The following is a 15,137-nucleotide window of genomic DNA, read 5'->3' as shown; positions in this document are numbered from 1 at the left end:
GTTACTTAGTTAACGTTACCTGCGTAGTTAATTAGTTGGTTTCTCGTGTAATTGGTAGTTTAGATGATAATTGGAGTAAATATTCCTGTTTCCGTGTGGAATTGGGCCCGGTTTTACAAAACTGACTTGCTTTAGCACAGAAACTAGCTTAAAAGCAAGAGCAAGTATCGTCATGTAATGTCATTACCCTGGTTCGAACATTAATGACTATCGCGATATTTTAAGGTGAAACCCCACGTAGACGTTTAAGTAAAAATGTCAACAAGGGTGTTTAGAACTGAACTGCCCCGGAGTTGGTAGGTATTAAAAGAAACGCATACCTGGAACTTGGTGTAGACCTACCTGAAAATTAAGCTTCCACTTTGTCCCATCCCTAAAACCACTCCTGTGATCCCAAATCCCTTAGCTCAGTGGTGTCAAGTGAGGTCCTTGAACCACCAGGGGAGGGCCCCATGGGGTTACTGGCAAAGAGAAATAGGCTTAGTTACATTGAATTAATGTAGGCTACGTAAGAATAGAAACTAAACCCATAGGTTTATCTTAACCGCTGTGACAGTAAGTGACTAAGATTACACTACACATAAAGTGGGGTACCTGACCTAATTATTAGGGTGGTGTAAATGTTTATGTTGTTGGTACTAAATTTATGTAAGCTGGTTTATGAGTCATGGTATTTTGCATTTCATAGTATTTGCTTTTAAGCTATCTAGATAAGATTTAATGTGGGGTACTCTTGTCCAATAAATGCAGCATGATCTAATTTTGTGTATTTTCCTGTCTAATCTATATTTAAAAATTTCCTTTTGTCAACATGCAATGAATGGTGTGGTAGCTATTTCCAATCAGTTCATTATATTAATCAAACTAGGAAATCTGCATACTGCAATGCAGGTATATTAATTAACACAGTGTTCTATATAGCTCATATTCACACATATTTTAGCTCATATTTTGTCAGAGTATAAGTGTGAAGCAAATAGTTGCACAAAATTATGTCCACAGTGTGCAATGAGGACAGCACAGTGACTGATGATATGTTATTATGGGATACACAGGATTCTTGCAGCATCACAGGGAAGTGTAGGACTATCAAGCTTATTACAAACACCTACTTAGTTAAATGTATAGACCTGCATGCATGTGAGCAAATAGAAAGAGGGCAGGATTTTGCATAATCTGCCATATAAAAACGGGATGATTTGTACTGAAACAAAGACCAGCAGCACTGTTTTCCTGTTAAATATCTGCCACAAACACAGCGGTTCTCCTTGGATATTATAAGATTATATTGCAGTATATCATGGTCAAAACGTAATTGCTTCTAAAAAACATAAGAGTACAGCTTTTGTTTTCAGTAAAAAGAGTGTTTAGTGGAAGGTGTCCAATAAATGAGATGGAGTTTGACAAGAGAGATTATATAGTATAGTGTTTTGGAGATAGACATTTGATTAGCTCAGTTTTCATTGTTGATACAAGCATGGAGCCTCTGTGCTGGAGGAATGCTGTGGTGAAGGCTACATCTGATCTATACCATATGGAAGCCTCAATTACGGTTTTCTAACACAGGGGACTACGGTCTGCAGTCACATGACCGCTATAAGCCAATAGTGTGTGCTTACAGTACGCACTCCTGCTCAAGTGTGCAGTCTCAATGTTGGAGCTGTGCTGCATTGGAGGGATTCTGTATTGTGTCCCGGGGCTCTTTTATGAAAGAAAAAGAACGAGAGACTGCAAATGTGTGTTTATGTACGGGTGTGTCATTCACAGAGAATGTTTTTCAATGACTATGTGAATGTGTGTGTGAATTATAAGGTCATGCTAAAGAAATGAAAGAGCATTGTTACGCAATGGATGTTTTTGCATATTATATATTTACTGCCCAATATTCAGTATGCTGCTCAATGCTGTGTGTGCAACATTTCTGCATAAAACAGCTGTTATCTGACTGAATATTGCTGCATGTTGTTTAGAACATTGCTCACTGTATTGCACTTTATTTCATATGCTTATCTTTGCTAATTGACTTTCCCTTGGAGCAGTGAAAATGTACAGTATTGCAGTATATCACAGCATATCCCTGCACAATGTGTGTGTTATATATCATACAGCAACTGACACAAGTGAGCTGTCTTCTAAGCTGTTGTAATGTTCCCCAATAAACTAAGAAGAAAACGGTTCCAATACTTAATATGGTCTTAATTAAAGGGAAATAGGTGGTCAACAATGTAGCCTTGTATTTGGGAACTGTGACTACTTTCATTAGGAGTGTTTGCTTACTTGGCTGCTTGCTGGTGTGCAGATGTTCTTTTTGAATCCACTTGCTCCTCTGCCAGATGTTGCTGCAGTGAGGAAGACAGGCAGGCGAGCATGCAGGCAGAACACTATACAGTACAGAGCAGTGCAGGTGTTCTCCCTGACGAGTCTCAGTCTGAGGAGATGGATTGGCTTGACACACAGCGCGTCTGCAGAAACTCCCCTCGGTTTGGTTGCAGTCCCGGAGGATGACCTCTGATGGCCTCTCTTTCTTTCTGTTACTTTGTTGTCCTCTTTCTTTCCTCCATGTAGCAGATAAATGCACAGGAGCAACAAAGACACAGAGGAAATCAATTAGGCCCGTTTGCTGAAAGAAAGCATTCCATATCTTTGATTGTGCTTGCATTTGTTCTCTCACTGGGGGTTGTGCTTGGATCCAGAGACACTATGGGAGGTACAGCAATAAAGGGACTATTGTTAGAGTACTCTCTCCTCTACACCGAACTATAAATAGGTCTGTATTAATAGTGGAAAAACACTGGGATTATCTGATCATTTTTATTATGGAACAATACCTGTGACAGTGTTCCCTGGTGGATGCTTGAACATCGAAAAGGGGTGGTGCCCACACCCCACAGAGTCACTGTCAGCCAGGTTAGTGACAGTTACCTTTCAAGCTGTCCCACAGTCTTTGTTTGGTAACGTCAAGCCACACACCTCCTGCTCTGACTCATACTGCATGTATAAGGTATAGTGGCTGTTAAATAAATATTACTCATGCTTTTAGCTACAGTGTACCAACAGCAATTCAAAGAGACCCCACATTCATGAATCTATATACAAAACTGCTCATCTGCACCTCCAACTGAAGAGGCATCACCACCATGTTGCAGTTTAAAGAAAATACTGATAAAAGGTGTAGTCTATCAAGTCACACAAGTATAATTTTTGATTGTATACAAGTCCTGAACATGACAGTTCTCTGTTGCTGACTCCATTAGTGACTAGCCATGTTTTCACTGCTCTGAAAGCTTTGGCACGAGGCAGCACTGACTCTTTTAATTGGGAATCTCTGCTGTAGGGGATCTGTCAGACAGATTTCACAGCTTGAAATGTCAGCTCAAGCAATATGAATAGATACAGTAGCTCACAAGGAATCTTGCACAGGACATGCAGCTTGTATTTACTAATATGAGACTACAGGGGGCGCTATTGTCTTGCTTTTGACAAAATGGGCAGTTGACACAAAGGGGTAGCTGCTTTATGGCCATGCATAGTTGGATATAGTGCTATCCATAATCTTTACCTCATGTTAAACATACATTTAAGCTTCAAGACCATTAAGAAAGCATCAAAATTGCTTAGTGCCAATGCCTAACTGAAAAACAAGACGCTTCAAGTTGCATTTACCTCAGTCCACCAGCAGGGGTCATCACTCACAAAGCCTTTTCTATTGTCCTTAGTTGCTCTCTAACAAAGCAGTGATGTAGTGGGAGGAAAAAAAGGTCAGCAATGCAGCCATCCCTAACAGTGGAAATGACACTTGAATGGATTATGAATTCTGGGATGACGCCAGAGAGTAGCATCAGGGGTGACACACAAAAATGTCGACTGTAGACCTCAAGCATAACATAAATCTAACTTTGTCATTATGTCCTCATTATTATCTCTCTGGCAGAGTGCAAGAAAGCTGGTTTACAGTGTGGGTTGAGTGTGTTGCTTTTGGAAGTCATCTTTCAGTCTGTCATCTGTTACTGCAGACATGGCTTGGCTGGAAACACTCAGCCATACTTTGAAGGCCTCATAAGAAACCTTGGCTCTAATCCAGAGAGATTAACCATATTGCACTTGTGAGTTATTGATACTGTGACCTTCACAGAATGAAAGAGGAATATCTATGACACTGAGAAGAAAGACTGTGTCAGTTATGGATGCAGACAGTTGAATATGTGGCACCCGAAAAGACGCCCCTTGTAGGTCCCTGGCCCCACCTTGCACGGGAATCCTGCTGCTAAGTGTCCACCCTCCACCACAGGATCATGTGCCAAAATGTCAGGAGCTGCCAGACGACAGCAACACATTTTTTTGTGAAACAGCTGGTGAACCGCCAAATGTGTCTCCATCTTCAGAGAGAGAGGCATTGGCAGTTGGTGAGAGGACTGTGCCATGTGGAGAAAACCCACCACACTCAAGACATGAAAAAGGAATCACTGGAATGGCAAATGGCATCAGAAAGTCATGTATTGAATTTCTTTCCAGCAAGAATGCTTGTCATTTTATTGGTCGGGACCATCGGAGCTGCACCAGCTGATGTCAAGACGCTTGAAGAACAAAGATTCGGCAACTTGTGATACATAATTTTTATGTCTAAGCACCAAAAATACACACGTGCATAAACTCACACAGACACATTTATACAGCCAGTTAAACACAACCTATTAGATATTGTGCACCAATGAAATCACTGAATGATCAATACTGAAGACAGAGGTGCTAATTTATATAACTAACAAGATGCTTTAAAAATGTGTTATTGTTTAAATTAATACATATATCATTTAATACTTTATGGTCTTCATCTGACACACAGCGGACAGGAAAAACCAGGTGTATATACCATTAAAGTCAAAGACAAAACAGAGGTGTGCGCTGCTACTTACACAACACCAAAGAGGGCTCTCTTGTGTGGTAATGTATCACTGGGGGTTTCAGTCATGTGTGAGTCTGAGTGTCTGCCAAAAGAGGATTTTTTTTTTTTTGTCCAACAAAACACAAAAATTGCTGATCTCATTCTATTGTGCTAATTACATATTTCAACCTTGTTAGGTTCCTGGTTTGGATGGAAACCTGATCTCTCTTGAGCCTCCACAGTACATGCTGTGTTTTGTCTTTTGAGACATCTGATTTGACTTTAAGTAGATTGTTAATATCTAATTAGTACTAATGCTTTGCTAAATTAGATTTATTGTTAGTCGGCTAACTAAAAAGTCTAAGAGCGACTCTTTCTTCAGAATATATGAACAGCTTTGAATATCAGAACATTAGGAATCGAGTGCTAACAACAAGATCATTCTTTCTAGTCGGCACACAAGCATTTCTTCAGTGGACCCCATGATGGCACACAAAGTCATCACGACAAGATTTGTGACATAACTGGAAAACCTCTTCAGAGGGATCAATAACTCTATAATGTATTAGTGCTTATTAGTGCACATGCCTGGGAGATTGACACATCCTGTAATCCCACCATGTAGTATGGTTGATTAATGTGAAAATCCATTAAACACAGGGGATATGTTTGTACTTTTCATGGCAGTAGCGGAGCCCATAGGGACTTGGCTTGAAAATCGGAGGATTGCCGAGTGTGGACTGGTAGCTGGAGAGGTGCTAGTTCACCTTCTGGGCACTGCTGAGCTACCCTTGAGCAAGGCACAAACCCCCTAACTGCTCGGGACTCTGTGGCATGTGGCAGCCCTGTCACCCATCACTCTGACATCTCTCCACAACAATAAATCCTGTGTTTGCATGTGTGTGTATTTCGGGCCTAAATGAATAAACAGAGTGAAAATATTGATAAATAATGGGATTGATAATCTAGTTCTTCTTCTTCTTCATAAAGCCATATGCTCCATGCTATCCTTCCAACCTTTTTTTCCCCTACCTTTTGAATCCTGCAGAGAATAGCGGGAGGTAAAAATTAAGATTTGTCTCTTGAAAGGCCCCTACAAGCATCTATAACAGGATGGGATGTGGTCGAGTTTGCTTTGCTTTCCATTGCAGAACCACCCATGTTCAGAGGGTCTAATTATACACCACAAGACCTCAACTCAGAGTGCACAGCATGTTTCTTTACATCAACTGGAACAAAACATTTTATGTACTGAATGTGACCAGTTAGTTTGACTTGGACCAAAGCTGCACAGGGCGGCTACATCTGAAATGTCCCTGTCCGTGTGAAAGAAACAGACAAGCTTTGTTTAATGCTGCGGTAAAGAAAATTTTCCAATGCTGAGTTTTGTATTATGAAATTTGGGCTCAAGAGGGCCAAGCAGGCAAGACCTTGTCAGTGATTGATATTGTTTGTGGACAGACTTAGCAAGGGAGCGCCTGTCAGTTTGAGGACATGTGAAAGAGTAGACAGTTTCGCTCAGGGATTTCCAGCAAACATCATTTCAAATACTTCTGACTTCAAGTGTTTGTTATAACTTTGAAAGGCTAATGTTGGAAAACAACATTACCCCCTAATTGTTGTCATTACCAAGAATATTATTCTTTAAAACTACCAGAATATGTTAGAAGTTGATGCCAAAACAACTATTTTGTATTTTTTATTTATTTTTTTGCCAAATGCTAATACTGTACCTAATTTTGAAACTAAATGCTTCATGTGCATCTCTGGTAGAACATTTCCAAAACACTGCATAACATTAAAAGAACAGTTAAGACTGATAAAAGATTGACACCACTCTCATGTCTGTACACTAAACATGAAGCTACAGCCAGCAGACAGTTAGCTTAGCTGAGCACGAGAGTGGTATCAATCTTCTCATCAAGAAAGCGATTATGTGTATTTTCCAAAAATGTCAAACTATTCCTGTAATGTTTGTGTCACATTCTAACACATTATACATCCAAATTACATGACTGATACAGTTGATGAGTTGTTAGTCTCTGGCTGTACTGAATGAATCCTCTGCTGATTGATGCTTGATGAAGGAAGCTCACACAGCACATTCACCACTGATATATCCGCTGAGTGAAATGGAGTCTTCAGAAGCAATGAATCACTGATCAGACGTATTGATTATTAATCAGTTGCACTTCAACAACATGCTGTCACACAAACAGAAAAGCCTTGATTAGTCAGACATTCAACTGACTGCACCAGGGACTTTAGTGTGATTAAACAAAGGGCAGTCATGTAGAAAGCAAAAGTTACTGGTATCTTAAATATTTATTTAAATAGCTTAGTGGTAGTGGTTCAGTAAGCTTCAAATCACTTTCAAGTAGGTATTTGATCTGTTAATTACCCTCTTAATGATAATATTTTAATTAAAAACTCAGAAGAACACAAGGACATGCAGGTTGTCTGTATTTAAAGTCTAAGTCCCATGCGCATCACTTGAGAGATTCCCTCGGAAATGATTGGGAGCTCTGTGAGAGGGAGGATCACAGGACATGTAGATAGAGAGATCAAAACCTCCAAAAACTTCTTCCAGCTGCCTCTACCACACCCTCCCTCCAAAGGGGCCCTCATTGGGATTCATCATGAGTGCCATGCCTCTATTACAGCCATTGGAACAGTACAGCATGTGCCCCCCAAACCCTTGCTTTATGTTGTAAGCAAATGGAAAATTAAATGACAAATTTATTGAATGTATACAGTATGCACCAGCTAAAAATAGGCTTTTAGATTAGACAAGCAGGGAGCAGTGAAAGTGCATACAGAGGAACCTCAACCAACAGTGACCAGTGAAGACGTTTGCCAAGTAAAACAATACACCCACATCACTAAAATGGCATTTAGTGGAATCTAAACCTCTTACAGTCCCAGTGGGAGTAAAACTGTCCACGACTAAAGAAAACACAGGAGCACTCTTCCATCTGCACTTAGAAATACTGTAATGGAGCCACAGACTGTTGTTCTGTCTGTAAAAACCACCCCAGGGTCCAAAGTCCCAGTGAAGTACGTATCTGATCAGGGTTAAAGAGGTCACTGAGACTGTGAGTAAGACATCATAATGTGTAGACCTGAGGGGGGACTACAAACAGGAGCACCCATTTAGTCAGATGGCCGAGGAAAATAATTTCGAAAAACATAAATTATTTTAAGAAGTTCTAACATACCATAAAGTCTTAATAATAAAAAAAATAGTAAAATGGGAAACTACCCCAGAGCCCCAGACCAAAAGGGGCCCCAAAAGTCACAAGTGTACTGTATGTCAATCAGTTTTGGCAATATGATTAATTGAAAAGTTAGAAATTTGCATCACTAAAGTACAATATAAACAGGTCCTGCATTATTACCTGGTATTGGTCCTGTCTTATAGAGAGGCCCAGTGTCAAAATCTAGTTTTAAGACCTCTAATTTTTCAGTTTATATTGTGCTCACATGGTGAATATTCCTAAATAAAATTGTATTTAATTAAATTACCACAAAGTACAAAGTTAAGTTAAATTCCAGCATATAGCAGTACTCGTTGCGCTGGACTTAAAGTATAGTTTCACATTTTTTCAAGTCTTTCTTAAAACAATACTCACATGCCCATATGAACATTGAAAGCACTCCTCAGAACTTTAATTGTTCCTCCTGGATGTCAGGAGATCCTTCTCAAAGCACTTTCAACGTAAGTGATGGGAGATGAAATCCACAGTCCTCCTTCTGTGTAAAAATGTATTCCAAAGTTCAGCCTAAGCCAACATGAAGCTTCAGTGAGACAAATGAAGTGGATATCTGACAAAGGGACAGTGTTTTTGTGTGAAATGTCCTCTTTTTGTTACTGCTCCTCCACCACAGCTCAGCAAAGAAACATCATCTGAGGAAACACAAATAGGACATTTTGCACTGAAAAGACTGAACCTTTTGATACCCATTTGATTTGTCTAACTCAGACTGCTGAAACCTCACATTAGCTTCGGCTAAACTTTAAAGTGCATGTTTTACACAGAATGAGGACTTTGTCACCCATCACACACATTGATATTGCTTTAGGAAAGTGACCTCTTTGTGGTCAGTATGGACAGAAGAAATAATAACTGTGACCAAAAACTATGAGCATGTGATTTTTGTATTAAGACAGACTTGAAAAAATTTGAACCTATCCATTAATGAGACCTTGAAGGCAATAGGGTACATACACAGTGCACAGAGGGCAGTAGGTGCAGGGTCAGAAGGGTGTCGAATACTAAATATTTGCCCTGTGCCCCCAGAAAGGTTAATACGACCATGGTCTTAATGACATGTGTGGCATCAAACTCTTTTGTGACGGACTGTCATTCTTACTTAAAGAACTCTTTGTAGAAATATTTTCCTGTTGTCATGATCATTTTAATGCTTATCAGTTCCCATTTTCCTAATGTTACCAATTTTGTTAATTTATGCCCGATTTGTACTGTTATTAGCAACATTATATTTGAATTTTGGCTTGAATATGGCTTGAACCTGAAAGACTCTCCTTCCCTTATGTGGCTGGTAGTTTTGCTTCCTGTCTTTGTTTGCTTTTCCCTCCAGCTTTGATTGTTTGCTCTGCCCTAATTAGTCTCACCTGTGTCTCGTTGTCTCCCTTCACCTGAGTTTATTTAGTCTGTATCATTCGCTTGTCTCTTTATCAGATCGTCATTGTCTCCTTGTCAAGCGTCCCGGCCTTTGTTTCCCCGGTGTATTGTAGTATTCTGTTTCTCTTGGATGTCGTTTTTGGATTTTTGCTTACCCTCCTTTGGACTTATTTGCTTCTGTTGGACTGCCTCACTGATTTTGACCACTGCCTCCATGAGAATCAGTGTAAGCCTGTTTTTGTTCCATTAAATCATTGAACTATACCTGCTCTGCCTCTGTGTCTGCATTTGGGTCCAATCCCTTGATACCTGCTTGACAAAACAACAGTACGATCATGGACCCAGCAGATTATTCTGAGGAAACGCTCGAGGTTATTCGTGACCTGATTTTCCTCCACGACATGTGGAACAAGGCAAGCAATGTCTTCCACAAAAAGGCAATCATATCTCTGGCACATGGGAAATTGTTGGCGATGCCTGGGTTGAGGGAGGCCATTCCTGGGTGGATCATGGACTTCCTCGATACCAAGGGACCACAGCCTGAAACTCGGCCTGTTAGTCACCCTGACTACAGGTGGTCACTATTGGCGGGAACTCGCCTGGCTTTTGGAGGTCCCCCACAGCCATCAGCTTGATTTACGGCCTGCTCGCCACCAGCCTGCTAATTTTCAACCTGCACCTCAGCCTGTTCCTGTTTGTGGTTCTCCGCTGCCCAGCTGCTCATCCTCACCGCTGCCCAGTGCCTCTGAGGCATCATCAGTCCTGCCTTGTCCCCAGTCTGTGGTTCAGCCGACGCCTGCTCCTGATCTCCAGTCGGCAAGTGCAGTCGTCCTGTTTCTGAATTGCTGGAATCACCAGTTTGTGAGCTGCAGCTGACTCCCAAATCTCCTGAGTTGCAGCCGTCTCCTGTTCCTGAGCTGATGCAATCACCTGTTCCTGTGGAGTCGCAGCAGTCTCCTGATCCCCATGAGCTGACTTCCAGAGGGGTTTCTCCTTCGTTGCCGAAGTCCTGAGTTGCTCTGCCCTTCGGTGCTGCCTCCAGGCCCCCTGCCTGAGGGTTTCTGCTCCACACTTGTCCCGTCTTCTGCTTGGCCCTTGACTTCTGCTTACCCTCCTTGGACTTGTTTTCTTCTGTTGGACTGCCTCCCTGATTTTTGACCACTGCCTGCATGAGAATCCGTGTAAGCCTGTGTTTTTTTTTTTTTTTTTTTTGTGGGTTTAAAAAATTTATTTCATTAAATCATTGAACTATACCTGCTCTGCCTCTGTCTGCCCAATCCCTTGTTACTTGCTTGCATCTTAATGAAGGTCTACCAACCGAAACATTGTGACTAAATACAGTACAAGTGACCAACAGTGGGTGGGACTGCTGTTTTTTCCTTCATTAATCATTAATGTAAGAATTGCAAGTTTATTTTCATAGTTTGTCTGTCTTACATATATTATATAGTGTATTATTTACACATTTTCTATTGACTTGTTTTGTATCATGGCTCAACAAGAGGACAACATCCTTTAAAGGAGACAAGGGCCATCACATTTTTTGAGAGCCAGAGAAAGAGGGAAGATAACACCGGCCCTGTTGTCCACTCAGTCTTATCCAAAAGATAGCGTATCTATTAAAATCTCACTGAACACTCAGTTTCCTAGAGTCTGTCATCCAACATATAGCTTATCATCTGCTGAGACTGTTTAATCTTACCCCTGTCTTCTTGCTGAGCTAAACATAGGCTACTGTTTCTAAAATAATCACCACTCTAGAGCGTGTGCTGTGGGAACATTTCAATAATTAATTCAGGCTCTTTTCTCTCTTACTCAAAGACTTGCACATGCTCACCCAACAGATCACGTGTTGTCTATACAAACAGTGTGTTTTTACATTTTCAGAAATTCCACAGCTGTCTGAGGTCTTTTAAAATTATGTGCCTGTCCACTTTAAATAAAGGCCTCAGAACCCCTCAATCTGACCCAAGTCATCTGGTTGCTTCTCTCTTGCACTTGTGCGTGCTTGCTGGAAGAAGCAGCCTGCTGTGGTCTTGGGCTGGGCTCAGGCTGGCCGTTCTGTGGGCTCCTCAGAGCAAAACTGTATGTCACGTGGTTCGTGGATTATGCCTGCAATTTGCATCTGTGGAGCCTGAACGTGTTAGAGAGGGAGTGGGATGAACAGGAAGGGGGCTGGATTGTCACTGTCTGGGGCCAAAGGCAACTCTGGCACCTGTTTGGCCTTGGGGCACAGAGCTTATATACTGTGTTGGGGTGAGCGGTGTTTAGGACAGGTGTGCAGCTGCAATTCATAAACACCTTTCTGCTGCCGCCTGGGTCACTGCTCAAGGCCTGGTGGTCCTATTTGTGCAAAGGGTTGAGTACTCTACACTGCAAGGGATAGGGGATTGTTTCCGGTGGTGGAAGAAGTACTCATATCCTTTAAGTAAACGTAGCAATATCACACTGTGAAAATACTCCACTACAAGTAAAAGTCCTGCATTCAAAACCTTACCTTCAGCAAAATGTATCAAAAGTGTTGAAAAAATGGTCCCTGTCAGTGTTTTACTATTATATATAATGTTTTTGGATTAATATTATTGCTGCATTTATGTGTATGTAGCATTTTACTGCTGAAGATGTTTTAAGGCTGTGCTAATTTTAACTATAAACTGTTGAGTAGTTTAATCTACAGCACTGCATCATTTTCTATAAGATCATCTGTTTGTAGCGTTGCTGTCCTGTGAGAACCACGTATCTCTAGTCAACTTGAGCTCAGCTTTGTGACAAAGCATTTTCCAGCTAATCCAAGTTGTAATAGTTTATTTATCTTAAAAAGTAGGAGAATTTTCTCAACACAAAGGAAAAATCACCAAATTTGGAGATACATGGTTTTCACTGGACAGGAAGGGTATGAAAAATTGTAATCTTAAAAGTAACTAGTAACTAAAGCTTTCAGACAAATGTTGTGGAGTAAAAACTACAATATTTGCCTCTGAGATGTAGTGAAGTACAAGAATAAAGTTGCATAAAATGGAAATACTCAAAGTACAAGAATCTCGAAACTGTACTTAAGTACAGTACTAGAGTAAATGTACTTAGTTATATTCCACCATTGGGACCATGCATGCTACTGATGTATAGACTTATTAAAGGCTTACTATGAGTGATGAGCTCTAGATATAAACACACTATTCTAATATTTTTTGTTTTCTCTGTGCTCTTCTTGGAAAAACATGATGTTGTGTATTTGAGCCCACTAATCGAAATTTAACATTTGAATCAAAATATGATGACAGCTATGGAGTTGTTTGCTTATGTTGCAGTATACTGTCAGTCAAATCTAATCAAATCACCGCTATCTGAGGAAATAGCTTAGTTGAGTGTTAAAATTCCTAAAATAATACCTAAGGATGATTTTTTTTCAAACTTTAAACATTGGTTTTTGCTAATTTAGTCTTGAATATTTACTGACATGTAATTAACATTTGAAATCCACTTTTCAGGGGCTTAAAACGGCACTGTTTAAGATAGTACATTTTCAAAGAGCATCTTAGAAAAAAGATGACAATGTTTCCAGGTGGTTGTCATTACTATAATTAAGTAGATTATTCATATAGGTTAACTTTGAGTTAATTTTATCTGTAATTCTGCTTTCATGTGGATTTTTGGAAGTATTGCATTCAGCTACTTCTGAAATGGAAAGACAATTGTGCTATTTTAAGAAAATCAAATGGATATTCCATTTGTTAGCTTTAAACGAACTGTTTTTGCCTTGAAAAGCAATATTTAAAGGGGTACTCCTGTGATTTAGTATCAAAAGACAGATTTTAAAAAGAATGTAGCAGAGGTTGAGATATCCTGACAATCCTGATTTAGTCCCTACCTCCAAAAACACTAAATCCTACAATTCCCACAATACATCTCAATAGCAATAGACTTTAGAAAGCTCCTCCACAGCTACAGAAGACATTATACAATCGAGTGCGCCTTTGATAAGTACGCTTTTTGATAAAGAAAAGATTAGGATGTGTCACATTTTTATGTATTTTTTCCACCCTTGTTTGCCCCACTGTACATCTACAAAAGTACTAACATGCCTTTAAGCCCTTAGGACCACCTCACCCCCATCTCTCTCTGTCTATTCCTGTCTTTCCCCCGGGGGGCTGGATGCTTGATCTGCTCTGGAGAAACAAACTGGAGTGTGGGTCTGAACCAAGCACCAGATCAGAAACAAGTTAAAAGTATAGTGGCCTGGATATGTCCACTTCAGTCTCCCCGGGGTTACCCACTCCTCAGAAGCGTCAAATCACTCTGCCTCAGAAAACCTGTCATAGGCATCTGTTCCCTCACTTATCACTCATTTTTGCTCCATATATCCCCAGCCTTGAAAATGACTAAAATTAAGTTTTTAAACTTTATTTTTCAAGGGAAGTTTTGCTGATATTACATTCACTTCTTCAGCCCCACATAGATGTTTTTATAGTACAGATAGTGGAAATAATATACCCCTCCTTTCATCTTTATCACAGATCATCGGCCCTTCAGTTTCAGTCTACTACCTCCTCTTTGTCTCTGTTTTATTTTGTAGTATGTTTGACAACCTCTCCTCTCAGCAGGTTTGAGTCTGATTGTGCGCCGCAGCTGAACTGGCAACAAACCTGCAACCGCAGCAAACAACTGGAAATGAACGGTAATGAACTCATGTCCTCTGTGAAATACACACTGTGAGCGCTGAGGCAGGAAGACTCTCTACTCCAACTGTACACCGGGTAGGAAACGCTGTGAAACATCTCCTTGGGCACCGCTGCTGATCAGGATTGCCTCAAAGTTGTCCCGTGTACAGTTTTGCTGCCTTTAAGAGGCCGTTGAGTTTTTATTTTTTAAACAGTGAGCTCAGAGATAAGGAGGAACCGGTTACAGGCATGCTAATCACCCAGGGCGCAGATGTGGGAAATATCAGTCTGTTCCTGGACCAGGACCTGCACTGTGTCAATAGGCAGACAGACCAGACAGCACCAATGTGTGAAAGAGATGACCTCAGTCACGCTGAAGAGGCCCAGCCGAACACACTGCTGGAGGATCTGATAATGTATTGTCAATGAGTGCTTTACTTAGTCATCATAAGTGAATGCAACAACGACTTGTCATTCTGGATTCAGGAAGCATTCAGAAGCTGTTTTTCAGCCCTGCCTGTTTCCCTCAGTAGGCCTAATTTGTCACGAAGCCAGCAGCCCTATTTAAGGGAAAGCTGATCCACCCGAGCAACGTTTCAGCGTCTTCCTTTGCCTAATAAATTCCTACAAGTCACTCCTCTGAAAGAGAGCATTGTGATTCAACCAGACACTACTCCTACTACTCTGGTGTGGAAAAAGGAAGTGGGAGTGCATGTGTCCCAGTGGACTGCTCCACCACTTGCCCAAAAGCTTTCCCGCCTGGCTTAGGCTGGCTATGACAGACCACAGGCTGGCCCATGGAGAAAGAAATGCTGCCTTCCAGTGCTGCTCGTAAAACTTACAACTTCAAATACAGCTATGACGATTCTACAGACCAGAGTATGCTTAAAACTAACTAGGTCGTACAACATAGAGAGGCGAAGTCCCTCCACTTCTGGTGTCCCCCATGGG

General features: G+C 40.9%; 1 protein-coding gene across 2 annotated transcripts in view; it reads right to left on the bottom strand.

The window, feature by feature from the left end:
• Positions 1-2,296, bottom strand: part of mta1 (metastasis associated 1) — a 51,604-nt gene extending 49,308 nt beyond the window's left edge. Inside the window, exons 1-2 of one of the 2 annotated variants that reach the window (XM_044166075.1) lie at positions 2,278-2,296; positions 343-461 (exon numbers count right to left, since the gene is read on the bottom strand). The gene's annotated coding sequence lies outside the window, so the exon portion shown is untranslated. Of the gene's footprint in view, positions 1-19; positions 182-342; positions 462-2,277 lie in introns of those variants that run through there. The other variant, XM_044166076.1, reaches the window with a different exon arrangement.
• Positions 2,297-15,137: the final 12,841 nt, after the last annotated feature.

The sequence above is a fragment of the Siniperca chuatsi genome, linkage group LG15 (assembly GCF_020085105.1).
Source record: "Siniperca chuatsi isolate FFG_IHB_CAS linkage group LG15, ASM2008510v1, whole genome shotgun sequence".
NCBI lineage: Eukaryota > Metazoa > Chordata > Actinopteri > Centrarchiformes > Sinipercidae > Siniperca > Siniperca chuatsi.
Note: the sequence above shows the minus strand (reverse complement) of the source record. Positions and strands in the feature narration are given on the sequence as shown.